The sequence below is a fragment of the Symphalangus syndactylus genome, chromosome 9 (genome assembly GCF_028878055.3).
Source record: "Symphalangus syndactylus isolate Jambi chromosome 9, NHGRI_mSymSyn1-v2.1_pri, whole genome shotgun sequence".
Classification (NCBI taxonomy): Eukaryota; Metazoa; Chordata; class Mammalia; order Primates; family Hylobatidae; genus Symphalangus; species Symphalangus syndactylus.
In genome coordinates, this window is record NC_072431.2 from 33,606,940 (window position 1) to 33,633,027 (window position 26,088).

Below are 26,088 nucleotides of genomic sequence, written 5' to 3' on the forward strand. Positions count from 1 at the left end.
TGAGAGGCTTCTCTAGAAGAGCAAAAGAAACATAAATCTCAGGCTCTGAGGAACTTCAGCAGATAGTCTTGGGGTCTGTCATCACGGAGCATTTATTTGTCAGTTCATGGCTCTCAGGTCCGGGAAAGGCATTTAGTTTAATCAATCATTCTATATTTAAATTTCCTTCCCAAAATTCCCACCAAGTGTTTTTGTGGCCTATGCTAGAAACTCCACTCATAGGTTAAGTCTGAGGCACAACTGCCATCATCAGCTTACTCTAGTAGAAAATTCTTTCTCATGCTCAGCTAACATGTAGCTTCCACTGACTCTACTCCTTGGATTCATGAGGAAATACATCAGAGAATCACAGATTGCCAAAGAACCTCGGAGATGGTCTCTTATAGGCCCCTCCATTGACAGGCTCATTTCACCTCTTTCAGGGCAGTTCTCCAAATGTCTGAAGACAGGACCATATTGATTTTTCTCTTCTTCAAGCAAAATGTTGCTGGCCCCTAAGACTCCTCTTCAACTGAAGTGGTTGTGGGCCCTTCACCCTTTAAGTTGCTCTTTTCTGAGCACACTTCAGTTTATCTGTACTACTTTTAAACAGCAAGATCCAGAACTGAAAACAATACACAGCCCTTCCATGCTGGAAATGATGTGTTAATCCACAGCTTTTGAATATAATTATTTCATCAGTTATGAATTCAATGAATGCTGATTAAGAGCTCAGGCTTTGTAGTCAGAAACACCTGGATTTGAAGTCAAGCTCTTTTTAGTTATGTGATAAAGGAAAATTAACTAATGTCATTAAACCACAGTTTCCTCATCCACTTAACAGAGATTAAAAAGTACCCACTTCACATAACTTAACTGCAAGAAAAGTACTTAGCATGATGCCTGGCATACAGTGAATACTCAATGAATGTAAGCTCCTTTAAGTCCATACTCTTTTCACCTCCTCAAAATTAATATTGTGGAAGACAAGGAGATCTAAACAATTAAAGGGAAAGGTAATTATTGGAAAAAAAAGATTTTAAAATCTGCACTGCTTGAAAGCCTACTTTTAACAAAGGAAATACTGACATCACTAATTGCTTTAATGCTGTAAAAGGGATTTATTAGAATGAGTTCATTGGTTTAATTATTTTTCTTGGGGGGTGAGGGGGGGACAGAGTCTCACTCCATCACCCTGGCTGGAGTGCAGTGGCAAATTGGGCTCATTGCAACCTCCCAGGTTCAAGTGATTCTCATGCCTCAGCCTCCGGAGTAGCTGGAATTACAGGCATGCACCACCACACCCAGCTAATTTTTCATGTGTATATATATAAACATATTTTTTTTTCTCTTTTGTAGTAGAGACAGGGTTTCACCATGTTGGCCAGGTTGGTCTCAAACTTCTGACCTCAAGTGATCCACCCACCTCAGCCTCCCCAAGTGCTGGGACTACAGGCGTGAGCCACTGCACAGCCTCATTGGTTTAATTCTACTGGGAGTCCTAACATCTGAAATCTATTCTAGCTGAATTCTTGCAACCTTTTGAATGTATTAGTACAGTTCAATAGCAATCTAATTCTGCATGAGGGATAGAGTTACTGGATATGCTGAGCTTGCCATTTTAAGACTGCTCTCTTCTCCCCCACCCACCACTGCCTTGAACCCCTAAGGCAATCTGAAGGAGTCCTACATGTTCTATAGTGATGAAAAGATGTTGATGAATACTTCCCAGACATGCTGAATTATCTTTTGACATAGCCTTTCAGTATTTGGGCTACACTGAAATGCTATTTTTGAATGAAATAGAATTTCTATTATAATATCATTACAGACATGTCATTTTTCTTAAATGGGGCACTAAAATATAATTTTGATGCTGGATTTCCATTTTGAATATCTCAAGAGACATGGTTATATAGTGAAAAAACATGGATTTGGGATTGACGCTGTGGAATCTGAAGTGGTTCACTGTGGTTCAGATCCTGAAATTTCTACCCACTAGCTCTGTGACTTGGACAAATTATTTTACCTATGCTACACTTTGGTCTTTCATCAGTAAAATAGAGGTATCAATATTGTTTGCTTCAGAGAATTTCTGTAAATATGATAATTAATATGAAATGCTAGTATAGGGTCTGGCTTGATAAACATTCTTCCTCCTCCTCATCCTTCTCTTCTCTTCCTCTTCCTTCTCCTTCTTCATCATGTGGATTCATTCATAGATAACTCTACCACTTACTAGGTGACCACTGGCAAGTTACTCAATCACCTTGCTCCTCTATTTTTCTATCTTTTAAAAATGTTTATTTTAATGTATTCTTCATTGGATAATTGTGAGATTAAATGAGATAATGTATCTAGGGCACTTGGGACAGAGTAGAGGTTCAATGAATCATTATGCATTATTTTGTTTCCTTCCTGTCCTCCACCCCTCTTGTATTCTTTACTGATACAAATCTATATCCATATATATCTATATCTGTAGGAATATATGCAGAAGAGATACATTTGTTTCCCTATTTTTAGGCAACTAGCTTTGAGCCAATGAAGATGTTTCTCAAATATTATTCTACACATTATCAAACATAAGCAGTTCCTGCTAAGAGAGCAAAGCACAGGGAGAAATAGATTGGAATTCTCACACTCATTGCTCTCCCTCTGTGGTTGGCCCATTGAGATGTTTAGCTGCTGTAGAAGCAGGAGGTCTCTAAACAGTCTAGCGAAATTTCATCTGCCAAATGCTGGAGTTAGTAGAGATCTAGGAAATATATTAAAAAAAGCATGGCCCCCAGAATTTATTGGCAAGTTCAAAGTAATAAAAAAGCAGAATTTGATATAACCAGGGGCTCTTTGCACTATCATTTTTCACCTTTGCCACATTCACTGTAGCTGGCCTAAGCCATTTCTCTGTGTGGTTTTGGAAATTGGAAGGGGGGATTTAATGCTTCGCTTAAGCCTGCTTTCACTTGGCTCCAGCTGATTTATATTTACGATTGTATTCCTTCCCCCAGTGACAGTTGGAATATTGTTGGAGTGATTGTTTAAAATATAAAACCATGTGCAAATCCAGTTACTTGAACAGAGAGTGAGAAAATGATGGCAGCATAAGCAGAAAGGGAAGAGAAATAAAAGACTGAACATATTTAAAATGAGGAGGGGGCAGAAAAATGGGACTTATGAATAAGGTATTTGAAAATAGTTGGAAATGAAGCAAAGAAAGATGGATGGAAAAAGACATAAAAGAGAAAAGTTGGATGATAAAAAATGCAGAGACAATATGATGAACAGAAGTCAACAGACTTGGAATATGTCTCTCAGTCTCCCATTTACATTATCAACTTAATTTAATAGAAAAGCAGTCCAGGAATGATACTTGGGGAATCAGATTGTTAGAGAGAAGGGAATTTTACAAGAGAAACTTTCATAATTTATTCCCTGTCCTCTGAAATCCATATTTGAGAGCTTTAAAAAAGTGACTGTGAAGGCTGTTGGGACTACCTGCACATCTTTTGGTGTCCTCAGGAGCAAATGGATCATGGCGTTGATTTCATGGCAAAGGACTCACATGGTACACGGGCGTCCCACTCTTGTCATTCATTTTTGGCTCTCTGAGTAATCTCTGTGTTCTCACACATTCAGACCATGTCCACAGAAACTGAAAAGTTGCTATTCCCTTACAGCAAAAGTGGCCTGGAAATTGATTTAACTTGATGTTACAGTGGCAGCCACAAGCAAACAAACTTGTAAACTGGTGAGAAATGAGATCAAAGACCACTTCTACTTTTTTTTTTTTTTTTCCCTGTACATCCTGGCTTGGGTGAATAGTGACCAGACCAACATACATTTACTTCCTCACTGATTCACTCTGAAAGTATCATAGGGAGTTCCTTCTGCAGAACATTCCCTGGACTTATGTTACTGAATTTTTATAGCAACCAATTTTTTTATAGGCCTGTAAATATGACTCTCGGATGTCAATAAACCCGTTAGTTCCATGTCCCGCCTGTGCACAGGGAAAGTGACATGTTGTTTTGGAACTGAGCAGCCTGGGATCTTCTCTCTGACTCACTCTATTACCTTGAACTTAAACTGTCTGCTTCTTACTTTCCTGGCCTTGAAAGCTGAATAGCCGCAGTTAGATTAAACCAGGAAATGGCAACATGCTTGGTACTTTCAAGTGAATTTGGTCATAACTTCACCATGTTATTGGAGGAGGACGGTGTGTCATGGATCCTGTCACTTGTCACACAACATCTCCTTAAGACCATCAGAGACACAGTGAAGCATTCCTGTTAGCCTCATCTGTGGAAACCTGAGCCAAAGGCAAACGGCTTCGAAGAATGTTAAGTTCCATGGGTCGTTTAATAGTAGAACACTGTTACTGAGTTCTCATACTGACTTCACCAGCAACTAGCCTTCCATTCTTGGCAAGTCATTTGGAGCCTCTCTGTGCCTCTGCTGCTAGTCTGTAAAATAGAGCTGTGTGTCTTACAGGATTGTTGAGACAATCAAATTGTAGGCAATTGGACTTGTTTTAGAAAGTGAGAAACTACTCAGGGCTGCCCAATCTTTTGGCTTCCCTGGGCCACTCTGGAAGAAGAAGAATTGTCTTGGGCCACACATAAAATACACTAACGATAGCTGATGAGCTAAAAAAAAAAAAAACCTCAATAAAACTCATAATGTTTTAAGAAAGATTAAGAATTTGTGTTGGGCTGCATTCAAAGCTGTCCTGGGCTGCATGAGGCCTGCGGGCCATGGGTTGGACAAGTTTGATTTAAACAAATAAGGCATCACGAGGTAGGTATCATAATGGTTAAGAGTGCACTGGAACCCAACAGTCCGATGAGAAGTATCCAGGGTGCCATCCATGTCAGAGAATGTTAAGGTATCCATAAGTTCCCCTCATGTCCCTGCCTCTAGACATGCTGCTAGTTAAGAAAATCAGATTCTCGGCCAGGCACGGTGGCTCACGCTTGTAATCCCAGCACTTTGGGAGGCCAAGGCGGGAGGATCACGAGGTCAGGAGATCGAGACCACGGTGAAATCCCGTCTCTACTAAAAATACAAAAAATTAGCCGGGCGTGGTGGCGGGCGCCTGTAGTCCCAGCTACTCGGAGAGGCTGAGGCAGGAGAATGGCGTGAACCCGGAAGGCGGAGCTTGCAGTGAGTCGAGATTGCGCCACTGCACTCCAGCCTGGGTGACAGAGCGAGACTCTGTCTCAAAAAAAAAAAAAAAAGAAAATCAGATTCTCCTCCTGCTCCCAACCAACAACGTTCCTAAAACTGCCCTCACAGGGGGTCACAGGTAAACCCCTGATGGTTAGATTTAGTAGATCCTTTTCAGTCCAGCTGCCACTTACCAGCTGTGTAACCTTTTGCCTTATTTCTTCCAGTGTAAAATGGAAATAAAAACAGCATCTGTCTCACAGGATATTGTGAAGATTAACAAGGCAACATATCTAAAGAGTTTGCACCATCCTTGACATACTGTAAACACTCAAAGTGCTGGCTGTTAACAAAGCATAATCTTCCTAAGTCATCAAAAGAATATTCTTTGCTCTTCTTTTTCCTTCCATTTAATTATCTTCAATGTAGGGTCCTGATAGATTATTGTTATGTTACCAGAACACCAATACTACATGTATAAGAGAAATACCTTTCATTAAAGAACATTTTACTTTGCTTACACAAATAATCAATTCAGAGGAAACATTTACTTCCCTTTTCTACTCCCTCCCCCACCTTATTCAATTATTGGTTTCCCTTGCAATCAGCCATTGTTTTGGTTCTATGCTGAGACAGTGGGAACTCACAATGGAAGCAGTTGTTCTGCCAAAGTCACAGCCACACCAATATCAGATTCAGCAGTTTCCGTCCCACTAGCTTATTCCAGGTGAAGTTAAATCTGTGCCAGTGGCATATCCACTGCATGTCGGCTCCAGTGCTGTGGAAAAGGCTCACCAGGACTTAATTCTGGCCATCTGCTGAAGGTTTAAAAATGTAATTGTCTGGAGTGACCACTGTGAATCCAAACAGGTTCAACTTCTAATTACGTCAGTACTACTCACAACTCTGTTTTTTAATGTGGTGCCAAAAACGAGGAGACTCGACGGAAAGTCTTACCATAATATTTTACAATATCAATAAAGCTTATCCACGTGTCCAATTTACAATTTTATGCCTCTTAATGTATTCTAATTTTGGCTACACTGGCTGTGTGGACTGAGTTTACGGAAATATTCAGATCATAAAACATCTGTTCCAATTAAAGGCATTGTGTATTTGTTTTATCACAATGGCATCAGGTTTGACATTGAGCTTACAGTATTTGTTCTTGGCCATATTCACATAGAAATATATTATATAGGTTGTAATACTGTGTATAAAAAACTGCCCTCCAAGTGAGTACAGCCTAGCTTAACAAAAGTGTTTCACCAAATGGTCGTAAGTCAAAAGGAAAGTGAAAGTCTGTAGAATAAGTTCTAAGGGCTGAGGAATGGGAAAAACAGTATCTTGGAAAAGACAATTAATAGTTGGGGAAACGGGGGTCTGGAAACAAATCTCCTTAAGTGTAGAGAGCCATCAAGCACCACTGCTCTGACTTTGAGAGGACAGTCCATGATCCAACCTACCAGCAGAAAAGATGGTGGAGCAGGAAAAAGAGGCTGCCTTGCGATGGAAGCCTTTAATTTTAAATTATGCCATGTAAAGGGAGATGCCTGCAGTAAAACCTGGTTTCCTTCATTCACACAGAGGGTGTGCTCAAATAGCCCTAGAAAATAATCAAATGAATTCCAGCATTTTGAAGAAAAAGATATTGGGAAAGGATAGACTGGTAGTACTGTCACAAAACAAAAGATGCTGCAGTTGCAAACTCATTTGAAACAACAGCAACTCACACCAGGCTCAAAGTGAGTAATCCTGACTCCATATGGTGTTCAAACACAGGAAAGAAGGAAAAGTGCCTGGTTAGCCTTGGGCGCTGATGATCTTGGGGGTACACAAAATATGAAACCTTTTAAAACTAAGTGGGCAGAGAAATATCGTCTGGCACACATAGCAAGGAAGGGCTCAACACCTATTGAGGAATAAAGAAATAAATGAAGAACGTGTAGCATCAGTAGAATACAAGCTAACATTTACTGAAGACTAGCTAGGTGCCAATTTTTGTTCACTTATTTAATCATGTCACAGATGAAAAATTGATCTCCAGAGAGATTAAATATTTGCCCAAATTTCAGCTAGTCAGTGTGCAGCTGAAATTTTACCTTAAGGCTGATTACAGAACCAGAGCTCTAAATCCTTATGGTTTAGTGGTTAAGAGTATGCTCACTGGAGCCATGTTTCCTGGGTTCAAGTCCCTACTGCACCACTTACTAGCTTGAGGGGCTTACATGATCTCTTACAATTCAGTTTCCTCATCTACAAACTGAGGAGGATACTAGTACTTTCTTTATAGGTTTGTTCTTTGGATTAACTGAGATAGTATTTGGAAAGAAATTTGTATGGAGTATGGCACATTGTAAGTACTCTATAAATGACAATTATGAATATCTTTAAAAGTACCTGCCACTGATTTTGTGTCTTGTTTTCATGTTGGCAGAGACATAAAAAAATATTTCTGACCAAAATCTATGGTCAGAGCATCTTTCTAGACATTTATTCAAGTTATTGAATTTTATTCAGTTTCCTGCTAAATAATAATAATATTTGCCATTGGTAACTGCTTGTGTGGAAATACATAGACAGAAATTAGTAAAGAAGGGCGCCAGCTCTGAGTGGTATAAAGGACATGGGGTCTGGAGCCAGAAAACCAGTTTCAGTCTCAACTTTGTTAGTAGCTGTGTAGCTTTTGACAAACCAATTAATATCTTTGAGCCTGTCTCTGCCTTGGTAAAGAGAGTTCCTGATAATATAATAATACTACCTCTCAGGAGATAATGGGTTTGAAAGTATTTTGTAAACTATAAAGTACTAGACAAATATTAGTTATGATGTTAGCACAGTGAGAAGGTTTGAAAAAACCAAGAAAACAACACTTTGCTAGTGAAGTTTGAAGAGCTTTCTAATTTGGGAGTTGTTGCAGACACCATTAAGAATTGAGACACTATGCTAAATTTAGTTTAAAACAAACAGAAAAATGAAATGCAATTCAACCTTGAAAAAAAATGTAGCTTGCTGTATGTGTGGAAAGGACTCAAACAGATTCAGAGAAACCTAGAGACCAACATTGTGGATGAGCGCCCCGGTGGTTATAGTAAGCCAGAAAATAGATTGGACCATTTACAATGTTGTGCAGTATTTAAAAGGGCAGTTCTATTTTTGGCTGTCATAAAGAGACAATGGACTCCTTTCTTTCTTTTGGAGCTGGAACAATGCTTGTGGTGCACCCTTCTGGGCACTGCAGGTCAGCTATAAGCCAGGATGGCTCACATACTACACACACAAACTCACACTCCCTGGAATTCCCCCTATGAAGGAGAAATGGGTCTAATTGGAGGAGGAAGACCTGCGGTGGGCTTGGCCACCACCTGCAGCTTGGCAGGTCAACAGGATGCCCCTTAGCTCTTTTCATGCTTTTATCAAAGGGATTTTGGCCACTTCACTTCTTCACATGACTTTTGGTTCTGCTTGAATCTATTTTGAGTCTAAGCATACAGACAATGGGTAGGAAACAGGAGAGTGTTGGGAATACATTAGAAAGGACGGACGGATGTGATGATTGATAGAAATGAATCATTAAAATTTGGTAGAGAAACACGTTGAAAAATGAAACCAGACTTTATTAAAGATTTAAATAAAAATCTTACATAATAGAGAGAGGAAGAAATACACAGAACTGACAAGTTTTACTCACAGCAGAAGTTCCCACTGCAGGTCCTGGTGAGGTGTGACATTATATACAATTCCAGGCTATTATTGCCTTTCCATAATTATGAACACTCAATCTCTGAGCTGGTGTTTCAGGGGCCTACGTGCTCTTCCATTTCCCCACAGCTCTTCTCTAATTCCTTGACATCGTCCTAGTGTTAACTATTTGTACTTGCCCTTTGGCAGGGGAAGCACAGCAATGAGTGTGCCATTCAGGTGAATCCCTAGGGTAAATTAAGAAGCAGACAATGTTTGTCTTCCACCATCCTCCATCATTCTTGTTAGCGCACCTGTCCTCACCTGCTCATTCAACAAGTTACTCCTTAATGATTTTTAGGTGTCCCTGTGAGTGAGCAAGACTGCCTTTCCCTGACACTCACTCATGGTCCAGGACTTTCCCCATCATCCCCACTCCCTCCCTCACAGTTCACCAGGGCTGAGCCTTCTTCCTCAAGTCTTTCTTTACAGTGTACTGAAACACATATAACAAACAAGTATATATGTAAGGTGATCATGACTTAATGGGATACACAGTCAATTTATTCAACCAATACATTAAAATAAGGGCTAAGAAGAAAACATGTCAGAATCTGAGATAAAAAAGCACTTCCATTTGTGTATTAATCCAGGGTATCTTCTTAATTCACAGTAAGATACTTTCTGGAATAAATATTAAAATATCTGAACTCCATTTCAGTACAAAGGTATATACTGCAAGCCCCAATTAGAGAAATTTTGAAAAAAAACTAAATATTCAATAAAAAGTGGTTGTCTGTATACAATTAAACAATATGCAGTCATTAAAAATGACTCTGTGAAAGGATATTTAATGATATGGAAATACCACATCATCTTAAGTCTACAATACGCAAGGTTTGCTTTTTAACATTCATGAAACTGGGAAATATTTCACAACAAACCCCCAAACAAGTCAACAGTTACTAAGCAGATCAGAAAGTCGTGACATAAAAGGTTACCTGCATGAGCAAATGTAGCTATAAAAGAAAAATTTCTGTTTATTTGTGTGTCACCTCAGTTGAGTTATTTGTAATGCTATAGCCATATATGTTTAATTTTCACTTGTTTGTACCTCTAATTGTCATTTTATTTGTCAATCTGTCTTAAAATACATTTTGGTGCAGCTTTATTTATTTATTTTGATGGAGTCTCACTCTGTCACCCAGGCTGGAGTGCAGCGGCATGATCTCGGCTCACTGCAACCTTCACCTCCCAGGTTCAAATGATTCTCCTGCCTCAGCCTCCCGAGTATCTGAGATTACAGGTGGTGCTACCATGCCTGGCTAGTTTTTGTATGTTGGCCAGGCTGGTCTCAAACTTCTGACCTCAGGTGATCCGCCCCCCTTGGCCTCCCAAAGCGCTGAGATTATAGGCATGAGCCACCTTACCCGGCCTGGTGCAGCTTTGACATGAAAAATATTGTGTATACAGAGATTGTGTCTGTCACATGGCAGACACTGCGATTAAAGGCACTAGAAATAGCCAAATCTCCAAGACTAGATTACAGAAAGTTCAAAACCAGAAGAAGCTAGTGTGACTGATTCAGACATCATGAAGGACTCTCATTCAGATACCAATGTATCAAAAGCTTCTAGCCGACATTCAAGAAAAGCTGTTTAACTTTCATCCATTTGTGATACAATTAAGCAGAAAACAAAACTGAATCTAGCCAAATAAAAAATTCCTGTGAAGCCTTGGAAGTTCTTTGATTTGCCTCACAAGTTTAATATCAATGCTGAATGTAAGAAAGATGTCTTGATAAAGAGCCTGTTATGAGAAGCAACAACGAGAGGAATTCTGCCATAGGATAGAATGTACCCAGCCTCTCAAATATACCTTATTTTCAATGATTTTGATGATAATTCTAAATCATTTTTGACTTCTTAGTTGCTGATATTTAGATGAGATTTGGATGAATTTTAAATTGATGCAGTAATGGGTTGAGATTTTGGGGTATGCTGGAATGTGGTGAATGGGTTTTTCATGTGGAATGAACATGAATCTTTGGGAACCAGAAGATGGATTGTGGTAGGCTAAACAGTGCCCCTCCTAAAAGTCTATTTTCTTTCTAATCCTAGGAGCCAATGCATATTACCTTACATGTGATTAAATTCAGATCTTTAGAAGAAGCGATTATCTAACTAGTTGGCTGGCCAAGTTAGTTATTAATGCAGAGTGAGTTAGTTCTCTGAGCCTTGGAACTTTGCAATTAGAAGGACTGAAGATTAAAACACTAGAAAATGAGCTATAAGAGTGTGAACAAAAGCTGATGGAGATAATCACATCTAGCTTCCAAAAGACAAAGGTTAAATCCATCATTTGCAAAACTGTGCTTCGTTTTGGCTATGGGGCTCTGTGACATTAATGGTATCTCTAAGCTAAAAAAAAAAAAAAGTAAAGACGCCTTGTGCTGGTCAATGATCTTCTGGCCTGAAGCAAACTACTCTGATTTAACTGCCTGTTACCTGGGACAAAGAAAGGGGTTAAAGGTTTTTGATGACATAGCTTTACACCTGTACTCAATCAGTCAGTTTGCAAAGAACATATATCTTCCCTACCTTTGGTCGAGGGTGAATGAGCATGTGACATAAAAATGATAAAGTGCCTAAATCAAAGAGATATTAAAGGCCAGATGCTAAATGTTACTTACATGTAAACAACAATGAATCTAAGGATGCTTGAGGTTATTTCAGATTCTATTCTGCAAGGCACAAAGCACTGGGTATACAGCCAGTTAGACTGAAGTGTGAAACTGCCTCTGCTACATATCAGTTGTGTTAAATTAGACATGTTATTAATTTCTCTGGGCCTTGGTTCCCTCAACTGTAAATTGGGGATAATGATTTTTATCTCCAATTAGAGATAAAATCCATAGAGATGTTATGGATGTCAACTAGACGAAGTATATAAAATATTTAATCCAGTGCCCTGTGCAAATCCAGTCACATTGTTCTTTGTTGCTACATTCCCAAATAGGAGGTTTGTCACATTCCAAGTCTAAAATGGAGGAATACTTTGGGGGTAGGAAAGGTTTTCCAATCATCCTTAAATCATGCTTACTGGTTGCTTTTAAGGTTAGTCTTGGTTACTCTTAAAGTCAGTCTCTGTCTTGGGCAGGGCAATATGCCCAGACCAGGGGCAGGTGGGTGGATTCCTGGCAAAGATGGGGCTAGCATAAAGAAGGCGATGAATAGGTAGAGGGTAGGACTGGAAATATTAACCGGCAGAATAAGGTCTCTGGGCATGAAAAACATAGGTACCATTTCAAAAACTAGTAATAGCAAGACTCACAAAGAAGCTTAGTGTGCTAGAAATACTTGGAAGCAGGGCAGACCTAAGCTGGCAAAGAAGGCTAAAAACATGAGTCCCTTAGATAAGTTCCATGGATAGCTCCAAGGGAAGCCATTTCTTCCTCCCTGTAAAGGAGACAACGCAGACTTACCAAACTGATTTTATGAAGAAACCAGCATATCTCTGTCTTAAAGGGCCAAGATCTGTTAAAGCATATTTGATCCCCAACACCAGAGAAAATTTTAATCCCATAAATATTTTTAAATATAGGTCAGCAGTGGCATAATATCTGCACAGAAGTCTTCTGAATTGGTTCTTCTATATAGAGAAAGAAGTCAATTGTCACTTTAATTGGTTTGACTTAGGGTTACCCTTCCTTCTTAGAGATCCTGAACTAACACATGGTTCTGTCAGGAAGGTCTTCACCTCCCTCAACACTACTATGATGCTGGAGTTTGGCGTTCATGGGGTCAACTGTGGAATGTTTCAACTAGGTGAGGTCATGAGTATGGAAGAGGGCTTTCGGGTATATTTTTCCAGGGCCATATTTATTTCAGTCCATTAGACCGTCTAACCACACTTATATTAAGGGTCCAAAAAGAAGTGGACATAAATTCTGTCCTACTTTCCGTGTACCCTTGGGAAAGTATTTTAGTCCTTCTTAGCTTCTGTTTTCTAAAAACTGAAGGGACTGAACTAAAATACCTTAGGAATAGACAAGAAATTTTATTATAAAAGATAATAAATTTGGAATATTTGGCTTAACATTATTAGTTCAGGGGTTCCAGAGATGCAACATTTATTCCTGAGGAAAATGAACTCCCAAAGTCTAAATAATCATGACTCAACCAAGCACTTCCAGGACCACACACAAAATATATATCAAGGTATCACTGGCGTGGTTGCAAAGTACCATGGTGTCTTAGAACTGGAACAAGAATATAGAAGCCAGTCAGTGCTTCTAGGGCAAGAATTGGTAGAAATATAGGCTTCATATATGGCTTTGAATTGACAGTTGTCCTCCAAGTTTTGAGGCTTCTAGATGACAGACAGTAGGGTTTTATAAGTTCAAAATGCTGAAGGGCAGGACATGAGAATACAGGAGAGAGCTGTGGGCTAAAATGCCCCTGCTGGAACATACAGGTTTTGTATTATAGGAACCTCTCTGACAATGAAGTGTTTGACTTAATAGTTTTTACATTTTTACATTCTTCTGGACAAATGAGTCTCACTGTCATTTCTGAATAATAAAACTGGGGTTCTCCAGTGGTCATGTTCTCCAAGCACTGAATGGAAAAAGGTATTGTCTTTTCTGGAGCTGTGATTCTCAAAGTGTGGTCCCTGGACCCCTGTAGGTCTCTGATACTATTTGAGGAGGTCCTTTTGCAACTGCATATCTCCATGAAGCCTGAGTTTTTTTCTTATACTCCAACCAAAATAACAGATCATGGCACATTGATTGCAAAAGCAGATAGGAGAAACCAGCTGTTTTCCTTTGGGCCAGCCACTGTCATCTTCTCGCTGATTTGTAAAGTATAATTCTATTTTTTCTTAAAAAGATATTATTTATTTCTAATATATAATGAGTGTATTGCTTCTTTAAAATTCAATAAAAGGTGTTAACATTATCAGCTTTAATTTATAACATGGTAAATGTTGATAAATATAACCCATACAGTAAAAAAGCTCTTTGGGGTCTTCAATAATTTCTGAGAGTAAAGGGTCAGAGATCAAAAAGTTTGACAAAACTACTATAGAGGCAAAAGAATTCAAGTTCTTCTGAATAAGTAACCAGTCCTTTAATAATAGCTTAAAGGTGAACAAATATGTTTGGTTTCCGAGTTTGTAGATGTTAAGTTGTCTGGGAAATACTAGCGCTGCCCTCGGGGTGTTTAGATTATTTACTTGTTTTGATGTGGGGCTGGCTCATCAGGCATGTGAGGTTTCCCCTGTAGGACTCTGAGTCCCTCCACTGTGGACTGGATTTAAGCTTTGGAATAAGCCTTGTAGATAATATTGGTGGGCATTACAATATTCACTTACATTTTAGCCTCTGGAGTAAACCAATAATCAAGGAGAGTGTTGCACAACCAGGCGTGGTTGAATTGACTGAAGACAAATTTAACATAAATGCAAGGAGAATGTCTCTATTGATGTTGGTGCCAAATATTCCATTTTGAAATGTTATCTCTAGGTAACTGGTTGAACTTTCATCACTTAGATGTATCAAATGTAAAAACTATCACTCAATATTTCATTAGAGTGTAACTTATAGGAAACAGTAAACAATACTGTTAAGTTTTATATTCAGAACAAAAAGACTTATGACTATAGGCCAACCTCAACAAACTAGGCTAATGAGATGAAGTTCAAACTAAATATATGAAAATAAATTGACAATGGGGTCAGGCACGGTGGCTTAAGCCTGTAATCCCAGCAATTTGGGAGGCAGAGGTGAGTGGATCACCTGAGGTCAGGAGTTCGAGACCAGCCTGACCAGTATGGTGAAACCCCGTCTACTAAAAATGCAAAAATTAGCTGGGTGTGGTGGCATGCACCTGTAGTCCCAGCTACTCGAGGGGCAGAGACAGGAGAATTGCTTGAACACAAGAGGCAGAGGTTGCAGTGAGTTGAGATCACACCACTGCACTTTAGCCTGGGGGCAACAGAGTGAGACTTTGTCTCAAAAAAACAAAAAAAAAGGAAAGAAAGAAAATAAATTGAGAATGGTAATATGTTCAAATAAAATATTTAAATGAATTAAATCGTAATATTTTGAAGTATATGTCAAATTTCTGGTTAATAAATAATAGCATTTTAAAATACATCTATTGTTGGACTTATTTTAATGAAAGCAAAACTTCTGCTTTGAAATTTTCATTAAGTCCTGTAGTTTCACTCCTCTTTAGTTTTTACATCTACTAAATGAGAAGACTGCATCAATAATCACCAGCTCTAACATTCATTCCAATGCAAGCCATAAACAGAGTAGGTTTCTTAAGTAGAGTCTGTTCTCTCAGGTAGTTTAAACACGTCACCTGCTGTGCTTTATTTCTTTTTGTTTGCCCTATAAACTATATTTGCTATGAAGTTCTACAGTGAAATTCATCACAACCTTAGAAAAGATCAACCCAAAATAGTGACTGCTGACACTAGTTAAGTGATATTAAGTGGTATTTTACAGAAAACTTTGAGGCTATCTTCACAGAAAATTATAGTATTTCAGGAAAGAGTAGAATTTTTACCTGTAAGGAATTTAGACCTTTCAATAAAATAATTTTGGACTCACCTATCATTGAACTTTCTCATTTCCTTTACACTTTTTTTCTGGGTTACCTTGGAGGTGGTGACAGTGGAGTAGAGATAGAAGCCAAGGGAAGAAATAATTTTGGGGCCAATTCAGTTTTATGTCCCTGGTTCACTAAAATTCATGTCACTTGATTTAGGAATTTGAGCTTTTACTACATCTGATCTTTGTCCAATTCTAAACAAATCTTTCCTAAAGCATATGATTCCCAGGGCAGTGGAATAAAGCTCTTATCAAAGGCCACGCTAATTCAAAGCCATAGCTTACGGTTTGTCTACCATGCTATTGCATTTTAAGTAACCAATTATTATGTAAAATTCTGGCTTCAGTGGTATTAAGGATACGCAGGAGTCATGAACTCTGTATGATTATAAAAAACTTGAATCTTCATTAAAGGACATAGAAAGCTAATTAAAAGCTAATTAAAAGGAATGAAGATTTCTGAATATCTGATATTCTCTACTTATTCAGTACATTTGGAAAGTTGAAAACTGTGGTCAATGTCAGGTCAAAGACACTAAAGTCTTTCTCCTGGGGTAATTGCAGCCTCTTGACTTTGCTTGAGAAGAGCAGTCAATTGTTTATATAATTTGTAATTCACTGTTATGTCAAAAGGAGAAAAAAGTATTCAGTCCGTAAAGTATTACATAGATTCATTATCTTTGGAGTATCTGTGCAGAGAATTCTCAACTACAAATGGAATTTACACTTACATTACAGTGCATTTATACTATAGCCTACCTCAAAGCCTATGATCACTATACAAAGATCCCAAGTAAACGAGTACTGGTACTACAATTAACATTTGAGAAGACTAATTAGTTGACTCCTTTATCCTCTTTACACAAAATAAATTTCTTCAACAAAAGCAATTTGGAGAGAATACTATAGCCAAGGGTGATAATTTGAAGAAACAATCAAAATAAATGAAAAACACTGGATTCATCATTACGGAATATTTATCATTAGAGACAAATAATTGAACCCCCCAAGAGTTCTGAAAAATGAAAAGAAAATAGTGCCACTAAAGTGGCAAATGCCAGTCCCTGACTGCTCTCAACCTCTACTTTACTACCTGGCAGGAATTTAATTTGCTTACAGTACCAGCCCTCCCCAGATTCAGAGCCATTGCTGCCTGATGGCCAGGGTATGCTCGGAGCCCTAGGTAGCTCTCCTTGGGATGTGTCAGCCACCGCAGGTCCCCGAGATTCTACATTGATTTCTTCTTCTTTTCTGAGTTGGATGTTTCTTGTTTTGAAACACTGGCTTTGTGCCCTGGCGCTTTGCACAGCTTTCCCCAGTTTTCTCCTCCTTTCTCTATTTTGAGGTCTGATTCTTGTTCTATCAATTTCTAGCTGCTGCCTGTGTTCTTGTTCCCATAGGCAGTGCATCCAGAAAGAAAACACAACACTGTTATACCTCTCTTAAGATACATCTGGCATTTTCTGACAGGAAAAAAAAATCTAACTTATATGGCTATTTTCTATTTCTGCCTCTGTCCACAAAGAGGAATTTTTACAACAGGGAATGATCAAAGGCAATACAGACAGTGAAATCTACCAACTCTCCCTTTTCTGCACTGCTTCAATTGCTCACAAATGGTTTCCCTTTCCTCAGCTTTAACTGCATATAAACCTGCTAAATTCTTTCGTGTTGTCCAACTAGAAGCTCTGATCAGATACCAACATTTCCTGGTTGCATTAAATAAATTGTCTGTAACTGTGTATTTGCTCTAGCACATAAACTAAATTGTCTGTAACGGAGTGTATTTTCAATGATGAATAACACCTGCACAGCATTTTCTGGCTGAGATGAGAGAGAGGAGAGAGAGAGAGAGGGAAGAGAGAGAAAGATAGAGATATATAGAGAAAGACGGGGAGAGAGAGAGAGAAGAAAGGAGGGAGATGAAGAAAGAATGCTGAACAATAACAATAACAATAACAACAACATACAATAGAAAGTTGATTTCATAGGATGGCTTGTGTGAGATTCCCAATGCATCTTTTGTACCTCTTCTCTACGGGAAACTTGAGAATATTATACTCTCAGTGTTCAAAAGGCAGAAACATGCCAGTCAGAAAGCCCCATGTAATATCCTCAGTAAACAATTAATCAAACCAAAATTTCAAGAATGGTTATAAAGAGCATCAATGTGTAGCAGGGGTATTTTCTCTTGGAGGAAATTTAAACAACACCACACTCCAATGCACCATTTCCAAAACCAAAGTCTTCTTTCAACAGCATTGTATATATGTATTGAATGACACTGAGTAGATGAATGAATGAATAAATGAGGTGGTCACATGTCCTGTTCCTGGGATTCTTCTTTGGTGACTATGAAGCTGTGTAAAAACCTTGCTTTTGTTGAACTCCCCAACTGAGATCCTCTTCATGGATCTTGCAAGTTGTGTGACCGTGTTACTTCAATGCAAGTGGTGTTTATTGACAGTGACTGAGTTTGGCACCATTTGTAATCATGTGAATACAAAAACTGGGAACAATTTGCAGTGTCCAGATGTTTGCCACGCTGTAGGTGAAGCAGACAGATAATGGAAAGTTTTAACTTCCCCCCAGATGTTTTAGCTAGTGTCATCATAATATCCCCTCTACCAGCAAAGACCAAATAAGTGATTAAATTAGTAGACAGCATCAAACCACAAAACTAAATAAACAAAAATCAATTTCACCATATAAAAGCCAATTCCTAAGTAGAAAATGTTGATATAAAACAATACTTGTTTTTATCAAAATGTTCAATCCTGCTTTATCTCTAGAGTTGCATTACTGAGAAAGCCCATTATGTAAAAAATATATATATATATAACATTTTAATCACAAAACATGATGTAAAGGAAACCACACTATAGTTTGCTAGAATTTTAGACATGGTACAACTCAGTTTGCTCAAGTGCAGCGGTTGTATCTCCCCATTCACCAAGGGAACTGTTACTGGGCCAGGCTTCCTGGACTTTCTTTCTTTTTTTTGAGACAGGGTCTCACTCTGTCGCCCAGGCTGGAGTGCAATGGTGAGATCTCAGCTCACTGCAACCTCTGCCTCCCGGGTTCATGTGATTCTCCTGCCTCAGCCTCCTGAGTAGCTGGGATTACAGGCGCGTACCACCATACCTGGCTAATTTTTGTATTCTTTAGTAGAGATGGGGTTTCACCATGTTGGTCATGCTGGTCTTGAACTCCTGATCTCATGATCTGCCTGCCTCGGCCTCCCAAAGTGCTGGATTACAGGCGTGAGCCACCATGCCCGGTCCCCTGCACTTTCTTATCTATCACCTTTGTTACCTACTGCTCTGATAAACAAAGAATCAAGCCTCTCAAACAAAGCAGTTGTATCTAGTGACCAACAGGTTTTTCCTCTGCAGGTATAAAGTTGGGACTAGGATTCTATTATAACAGACGGCAATCACAGACATGAAATCCTATTTTCTATAAATTTGTTAAGCTTGTGTTAAATTATATCAGGTAAACTTTAGTGCAAGAAGAGTACTTGCAATCATTTAGTATTTATTATTACTCTTGTAGCATATCAAGCACACATTCATGGAATCTGCCTGTACGTCAAGCATTATATTATTTGCAAAATTCATAACTAAAAAGGTATTTACACATCATTAAAAAAATCTCAAAAATCAATGCACATACATGAACACATATCTGACACAAAAACATAGAAAATGAATAAACTCAAAGAAAATTATAGTCATGAAGCTTGGGATAATTTCAAACTCTCTAAATAGAAATGCTAGTGTGCTTTGGTAGTCAAGCCGAATATGCCACTATTTTACTTGACCCTGATTGCTACAATTACTATGCTATTTTTTAGATTAATTTGTGTATTGATAATAAATCTATTACTGAGATGATGGTGCATTAATCAAACATCTTTCCTACTGAAGTGTATATTGTTAAATTGTATACTACAATTCCTATCTACCTATTGACAGCATTCCAGATATGCTACCCTAAAATAAGGCACCTTGGCATTTGAGAAAACAGCAGAAACAGGAAGTTCTCTGCTGTCCTCCCCTGAAGCAGGCCGTAAAACTTAGAAAGGTTATTTTCTGACCTTCTCCCTCCTTTCTCCCCTGAATACTCTCATGTGACAGGTGTCCTACCCTCTACCAGAAAAGAAGGAATGTCACACAGGGACACAAAGAAGAATCTAAACGAACAGGCCTTGCTAAATCTCCCCTGACCCAGTTGATGACCATTAGATCATGCCCTTTTGTCCTCCCATCACACTTCTGCGCAACTGTTTATAAAAACACACAGTTTTCCTGTTTCTTGGGTCTTCAATTTTGAAGGCCTTGTGTCACATAAAACATAATAAATACATTTGTATGAAATAATTTAAAATTTATTAAATAGATTTGTATCTTGTTAATCTATTTTTTTTTATAGGAGTCTCAGCCATGAACCTAGCAATTGGTGAGGAAACATATTGCTTTTCTCCCCTCCACTATTCTACACTTAAAACTCAGTGATTGCAAAAACTAATATTGACACTCAAAAGCAATATTTATTAAGAATACATTCAGCATATGCAGAATGACACTAACATATTTATATCATGTCTTTGCCCTGCAGAGCAAAGATGATATTTGATTGTTTCATGAATCATAAGAAAGAGAGGTTTGAAATTGAGGATTTTGTTTGTTTATGAACCAATTTGGATAAATCCTGTTTAATAACTGTTAGTCCATATTTGACACAACTCTTGCAAGAAAAGAATCTTAATTCTTGCTGAGAAAGTTGCCCTTCCTTTCCTGACCTTCTGTAATTTGGCCACAGTTTGATTCATGCTTGTTTTTCTGTTCTCCCCTCTTGTATACTCTATAATCCAAACAAATCAAAATACTCTACATTTCTGCCTTCATCAACCTGAGTTTTCTGATGAAAAGACCTCCCCCTAACTGGACAAACTCATTTAAAAAACTGTAATAGATCATACAAAAGGAAGAAATATAATTATTCCTTAACACGTTAAAATGATTTCACTAGTAAACAAATAAAAATGAAAGCATGAAGAAAACTGCATTTTTTAACCTATTAAATTGCAGAGAGACGGGTAGACATTCCTTTGCTGACAATATTGAGGTGAATCTGGAAACTTCATGTATGGCTGGAAAAAGAATTAATTATCTTGTCTTTGCAAAAATAAATTGGCATCATATATTAACAGTTGTAAAAATGTTCAGAAGCATAGATCTCATAATCCCACATTTATAAATTTATCCTAAATAAAGAAACCAAAGGAGGAGGAATAAATCTTATCTGTAAAGATATGTTTTTCTAATATCATAACTTAATGTCAATAGTGAATAAACTAATTAAATTATGTTAAGTAGAATATTATGTTGCAACCAAAAAAATGACAATTATGAGGACAGGTGTGGTGACAAAGGAAAGTACTTTTAATAAGTAAGTTGCAAAGTTAAAAAAAAAAACTATATATAACAACGTGACTATCACTGTATAAAACATGTATAGTGGGGGGAAGGATAGCATTAGGAGATATACCTAATGCTAAATGACAAGTTAATGGGCGCAGCATACCAACATGGCACATGTATACATATGTAACAAACCTGTACTTTGTGCACATGTACCCTAAAACTTAGTATAATAATAAAAAAAAAACAAAAAAACACAAACTTATAGATAATCCAGATATTGGAGTTAATAGATAGGGCATCATAATATCTATGATCAATATAAAGGAAAGAAAGAAAAAATGAAAGACAAAACAGGTTGTGTCAGATTTCTTTCTGGCAGCTCTAAAATGCTCACTTTATTTTCATAGATTCTAATTTCCTAAATTATGTTTGATGTTTCAAGCAAAAATCATAGCATTGTCTAGTGTTATTCTAAATGTATGTAAGACAATTATACTACAAATTTGAGAGGGTAAAGAAACATAATATAACAGAGGGTTGCTATACTTCACTCAAACTGGAATAAAGATGATACCAATTGACTGTGATAATGTATATATAAAGGAATATACACTAAGCTATAAAATGCAACCAAAAAAACTATAAAAAAGAAGATACACTATAAACACTATCAATAACAAAATGGAATTCTAAAACAACACCGTGGCCAGTGTTACTGCGGTGACCGCCAGAGCAGCTTGGAGCAATGGAGGAGCCCGGCGCTACCCCTCAGCCCTCCTTGGGGCTGGTCCTGGAGGAGCTACGCAGAGTTGTGGCAGCACTACCTGACAGTATGAGACAAGATTCGAATCCTTATGGTTTTCCATGGGAACTGGTGGTAAGTGCAGCTGTTGTTGGATTTTTTGTTGTTCTCCTTTTTTTGTGGAGAAGTTTTAGATCAGTTAGGAGTCGGCTTTATGTGGGAAGAGAGAAAAAACTTGGTGAAACGCTTTCTGGACTAATTGAAGAAAAATGTAAACTACTTGAAAAATTTAGCTTTATTCAAAAAGAGTATGAAGGCTATGAAGTAGAGTCATCTTTAGAGGATGCCAGCTTTGAGAAGGCGGCAGCAGAAGCACGAAGTTTGGAGGCAACCTGTGAAAAGCTGAACAGGTCCAATTCTGAACTTGTGGCTGAAATCCTCTGTCTAGAAATAGAGTTAAAAGAAGAGAAATCTAAACATTCTCAACAAGATGAATTGATGGCAGATATTTCAAAAACGATACAATCTCTAGAAGATGAGTCAAAATCCCTCAAATCACAAATAGCTGAAGCCAAAATCATCTGCAAGATTTTTCAAATGACTGAAGAACGATGGGCGATAGCAACAAAAGATGCTTTGAGTGAAAATTCTCAACTTCAGGAAAGCCAGAAACAGCTTTTGCAAGAAGCTGAAGTATGGAAAGAACAAGTGAGTGAACTTAATAAACAGAAAATAACATTTGAAGACTCCAAAGTACACGTAGAACAAGTTCTAAATGATAAAATCACATCAAGACTCTGACTGGACACTTGCTAAAGATGAGAGATTAGGCTGCTATGCTTGAAGAAGACACGACGGATGATGATAACTTGGAATTAGAAGTGAACAGTCAATCGGAAAATGGTGCTTACTTAGATGATCCTCCAAAAGGAGCTTTGAAGAAACTGATTCAGGCCGGGCGTGGTGGCTCACGCTTGTAATCCCAGCACTTTGGGAGGCCGAGGCGGGCGGATCACGAGGTCAGGAGATCGAGACCACGGTGAAACCCCGTCTCTACTAAAAATACAAAAAATTAGCCGGGCGTGGTGGCGGGCGCCTGTAGTCCCAGCTACTCTGAGAGGCTGAGGCAGGAGAATGGCGTGAACCCGGGAGGCGGAGCTTGCAGTGAGCCGAGATTGCGCCACTGCACTCCAGCCTGGGCGACAGAGCGAGACTCCGTCTCAAGAAAAAAAAAAAAAAGAAACTGATTCATGCTGCTAAGTTAAATGTTTCTTTAAAAACCTTAGAAGGAGGCCGGGCGCGGTGGCTCACGCTTGTAATCCCAGCACTTTGGGAGGCCGAGGCGGGCGGATCACGAGGTCAGGAGATCGAGACCACGGTGAAACCCCGTCTCTACTAAAAATACAAAAAAATTAGCCGGGCGCGGTGGCGGGCGCCTGTAGTCCCAGCTACTCGGAGAGGCTGAGGCAGGAGAATGGCGTGAACCCGGGAGGCGGAGCTTGCAGTGAGCCGAGATCGTGCCACTGCACTCTAGCCTGGGCGACAGAGCGAGACTCCGTCTCAAAAAAAAAAAAAAAAAAAAAAAAAAACCTTAGAAGGAGAAAGAAACCACATTATTATTCAGTTATCTGAAGTGGGCAAAACAAAGGAAGAGCTTACAGAGCATATTAAAAATCTTCAGACTCAACAAGCATCTTTGCAGTCAGAAAACATGTATTTTGAAAGTGAGAATCAGAAGCTGCAACAGAAACTTGAAATGATGACTGAATTATATCAAGAAGATGAAATGACACTCCACAGGAAACTGACAATAGAGGAAAATTACCTGATAGAGGAAGAAGAGAAGCCTTCTAAAGTGGAAGAAAAGATCAGCCATGCCACTGAAGAGCTGGAGACCTATAGAAAGCTAGCCAAAGATCTTGAAGAAGAATTGGAGAGAACTGTTCATTTTTATCAAAAGCAGGTTATTTCCTACGAGAAAAAAGGACATGATAATTGGTTGGCAGCTCGGACTGCTGAAAGAAACCTCAATGATTTAAGGAAAGAAAATGCTCACAACAAACAAAAATTAACTGAAACAGAGTTCAAATTTGAACTTTCAGAAAAAGATACTAATGCACTTGATGTTTCAAATACAGCATTTGGCAGAGAGCATTCCCCATATGGTCCCTCACCATTGGGTCAGCCTTCATCTGAAACGAGAGCTTTTCTCTCTCCTCAAACTTTGTTGGAGGATCCACTCAGACTCTCACCTGTGCTTCCAGGGAGAGGAGGAAGAAGCCCAAGCGGCCCAGGGAATCCTCTGGACCATCAGATTACCAATAAAAGAGGAGAACCAAGCTGTGACAGGTCAACTGATGCTCACAGGGCTCCTTCTGACACTGGGTCCCTGTCATCTCCACAGGAACAGGATCGTAGGATGATGGTTCCTCCACCAGCACAATCATATCCTGATTCAGCTCTTCCTCCACAAAGGCAAGACAGATTTTATTCTAATTCTGATAGACTGTCTGGACCAGCAGAACTCAGAAGTTTTAATATGCCTTCTTTGGATAAAATGGATGGGTCAATGCCTTCAGAAATGGAATCCACTAGAAATGATGCCAAAGATGATCCTGGTACTTTAAATGTGCCTGATTCATCTCTCCCTGCTGAAAATGAAGAAACTGGCCCCAGCTTTATTCCTCCACCTCTTGCTCCAACCAGCGGTCCATTGTTTCCAGTGGATACAAGGGGTCCATTCATGAGAAGAGGACCTCCTTTCCCCCCACCTCCTCCAGGAACCATGTTTGGAGCTTCATGAGGTTATTTTCTACCAAGGGATTTCCCAGGTCCACCACATGCTCCATTTGCAATGAGAAACATCTATCCACCGAGGGGTTTACCTCCTTACTTTCATCCAAGACCTGGATTTTACCCCAACCCCACATTCCGAAGGTAGAAGCGAGTTCCCTTCAGGGTTGATTCCGCCTTCAAAGGAGCCTGCTACTGAACATCCAGAACCATAGCAAGAAACCTGACAATATTTTTGCTTTCTTCAAAAGTAATTTTGACTGATCTCATTTTCAGTTTAAGTAACTGCTGTTACTTAAGTGATTACACTTTTCTCAAATTGATGTTTAATGGAATTATAGTTCTCAGGATAGTATTTTGTAAATAAAGATGGTTTAAATATAAAAAAAAACAAAAACAAAATGTGTATAGTGATGTAGAAACATGTTTGAAAGATATACAATACAGCTAAGTTTGTTAGGATGGTGCAATTACATGTGTTTACTCATGTGATTTCCATTTTATAGAATTTTCACTTCATTTTGTGATAATAATTAATTAAAACAATTAAAATTCATGTTTTATCTCTCAATTCAAACAGATCTTCCTTCCAAGAAAGCCTTCATAATGCCTTATTTGTATTTTATTCTTGGAATTTATACATGTTCTTGTGGTAGAGTTATCAGTGAACTTGTAGTAAGTTAGTAAGTTGTGTAATTACTTGTTTTGGAAATGGGCACAAGAGTTTGTAAATAGATCCTATGTTTCATTAGTAGTAAGAATTGTGACTAAAATTTTGAGATGCACTCAGATGTCTATTCTGCTCAGAAGGGATAATAATTGCCATGTGTGCACCTGCAAAATCCATGGGCCTCATTCTCCAAAGACTCATTGTTATCTAATATTCCCATATGGACATTATCCAAAATGGTCACTGATTTCACCCCTTGACATGGTATTTTTTTCCCCCTATTGACAGTAGAGAAATTAATCATTGTAGCTATTTAAATAAATTGAACATTGAACACATTATTTTTCTAAATCTCTGCTATTAGACATGGGGTCACTTCCAATAGGAAGCAACACTTTTCCCTAGTGCTTAAAATGGAGAGAGCCCTAACAGATGCCCCAGGTAATTTCAATGGCTCAAAGAATTCCAAGTGCAATAGAATCCACAGTAGGATCTGGAAGAAGAACAAAAGAAAATGGGTCTTGTTTCAAGTCCAAGTTCTCTCAAGTAAGCACACAGTAATCCAATTTGCTAGATTTAATCCAACAGGGTTAGTGAGCAAGGCACCTTCAGATTTAAAAAGCAAAAACAAACCCCGCAAAACTTAAAGACTAAAAAATCATTACTTAAAGCATTTCAAGCATGGGCCAAGCTGAGGATCAGGCTCTTGGAGGAAATGCTGGGTTTTGCTTTCCCCCAGGCTGCCATCTGGCTGTGCTCTATGGCATGCTAGATGCTGTGAGTGTGAGTTGCTATCTGCTGCAGGCATGTGGACTCACTGGATTCCACATTATTTTTATTCCGATTTCTTCATTCAACACTAACCACATGTGTTTGTACTCTGGAAACCATCTGGCAGGTATGGCTACCTACCATGGCTATGTCATGCTGCAGCATATTTAGAGGCGCTCTTAAAAAACACAAATACAGTAGTAGGTTAAATTGAAGAGGTAAATCCAGGTTC

General features: G+C 38.6%; 1 protein-coding gene and 1 pseudogene across 4 annotated transcripts in view; one reads left to right on the forward strand and one right to left on the reverse strand.

The window, feature by feature from the left end:
* The window catches only part of B3GALT1 (beta-1,3-galactosyltransferase 1), a 378,667-nt gene that overhangs the window by 134,448 nt on the left and 218,131 nt on the right, over window positions 1–26,088 (reverse strand). The gene's annotated exons all lie outside the window — the stretch shown is intronic.
* Window positions 21,573–24,591, forward strand: LOC129489397 (cTAGE family member 15-like; annotated as a pseudogene).